Below are 1,813 nucleotides of genomic sequence, written 5' to 3'. Positions count from 1 at the left end.
CGGCGCCGGCCAAGGCCCGGGCGGCGACGACGCCCAAGGCGCCGACGGGCGACGTCAGCGACGCCTACGTGTCGCCCGTGTCGCCCGAGGACGGCCGGCGCCAGTCCGCGTGGGACGTCGACGACCAGGGGTCCTTCCTCGACTACTCGCCGGACCCGAAGCACCACCGGCGGCCGTCGTCGGCGCCGGCGCGCCGGAGCTCTCGGGCCGCGCCCGCGCCCGCGCCGCCGGAGAACTCGAGCAACCGGCTCACGCCATCGGGCAAGCCCGAGCTCAGCGGCTCGCGGAGCGACAGCGCGCTCGCCGTGCGCGAGGAGGCGAAGAAATTCAAGGCCCGCGCCATGGCGACGCTCGACGCGCCGTCGCTGATCCAGCTCAGCCACGCGCGCGAGCTCTTCCGCGAGGAGGACGCCGCGGCGAAGAAGGACCGGCCCGGCAGCCCCAACTACCGCAAGAAGACGCTCGGCAACCGGCGCTACCTCGAGGCCACGGAGCGCCAGACGCCGGAGATCCTGCTGCGGCCGCGGCCCGTGAACCAGCGCGTCCTCGCCAGCGAGACGGCCGTGGTCCGCGCCGGGGCGATGGACTACGCGGACCAGGCGCGGAAGATGAACGACCAGCTGCTGCTCGCGGAGAAGGCGCTGCAGCAGCAGCGCGACCGCGACCGGGTCATGGCCCGCGCCCAGCGCCGCGAGCTCGCCCCGGCGCCCGCGGCCGCGCCCTCGGAGGGCGGCCGCGCGCGCGGCGCGGCGGGCGACTTCGACGACCCGCTGGCCTGGGCGACGCGCGGCGACGTCGACGACGACCACGGCGCGGGCCACGACATCGCCCTCGCCCAGCGCGCCGACATCCGGCGCCTCCAGTCCATCAAGTTCCACCGCTCGCCCTCCGGGCGCCACCACAGCGCGCGCGGCGACGACGGCTTCGACGCGGGCCGGGGGGGCTACGCGACGCCCCGCCGCCACGGCGTCGAGGAGTCCAAGGAGAACTGCGCGACGCCCAAGACGCCCGGCTCCCTCGACGCCATGGCGCCCACGAGCCCCCTGTCGCCCGACGGCGCGCCCACGAGCCCCCTGTCGCCCGACGGCGCGCCGCGGACGCCGCGGTCGTCCGACGCGCCGCGCGCGCGGGAGCCGCGCGCCGCGGCCGCGAAGCCCGCCTGGGGCCGCGGCGACGGGGGCAAGGCCGCGGCCGCGAAACGGGCCAAGGCGCGCAAGCCCCGCACGGTGGACCAGCGCTCCAAGGCCGCCGCGCGGGCCATCGTCGAGAGCCGCGAGTGGCCGCTCTACGGCACGCGGAACATCTCGCGCGTCGCGTGCAAGGACGCGCGCTTCATGGCCAAGTCCTGGGACTCGCTCCTCGAGGACGGCGCCCTCAAGTGGGTCGGCACGGACCTCCCCGGCGCCGGCACCTGGCAGCGCCGGGGGCTCGCGCTCCCGTCGACGGGCTTCGCGCCGGACGACGCCTACGACCCGGACGCGCCGCCGGTCTACGACATCGCCCGGGCCTTCGCGAACCACGACGGCGCCGCCGTCAAGCACCTCGTCCCCCGCACGCAGATGACCTACGCGGAGTACACGGGCACGGGCTACGGCGACTACGGCGACTACGCGCCGTAAACGTGCGGTGCTTGAGGTCGACGCTGCCGTCTTCTAGCTTCTCGCAATTGGCTTCTCGGCGGGGTGGGAGGCGCCATCTGGAGGCGCCCAGCGTCGCCGTCGGGCAGCGTTCTCTGCTGCCTTCTAGCTTCTCGCGGAGGAGGCGCCCAGCGTCGCCGTCGGGCAGCGTGCTCTGCGAACCCATGGGCCCGCCA

The sequence above is a fragment of the Aureococcus anophagefferens genome (genome assembly GCF_000186865.1).
Source record: "Aureococcus anophagefferens unplaced genomic scaffold AURANscaffold_2, whole genome shotgun sequence".
In the NCBI taxonomy this organism is placed as follows: domain Eukaryota; class Pelagophyceae; order Pelagomonadales; family Pelagomonadaceae; genus Aureococcus; species Aureococcus anophagefferens.
This window is presented reverse-complemented; position numbering follows the sequence as displayed.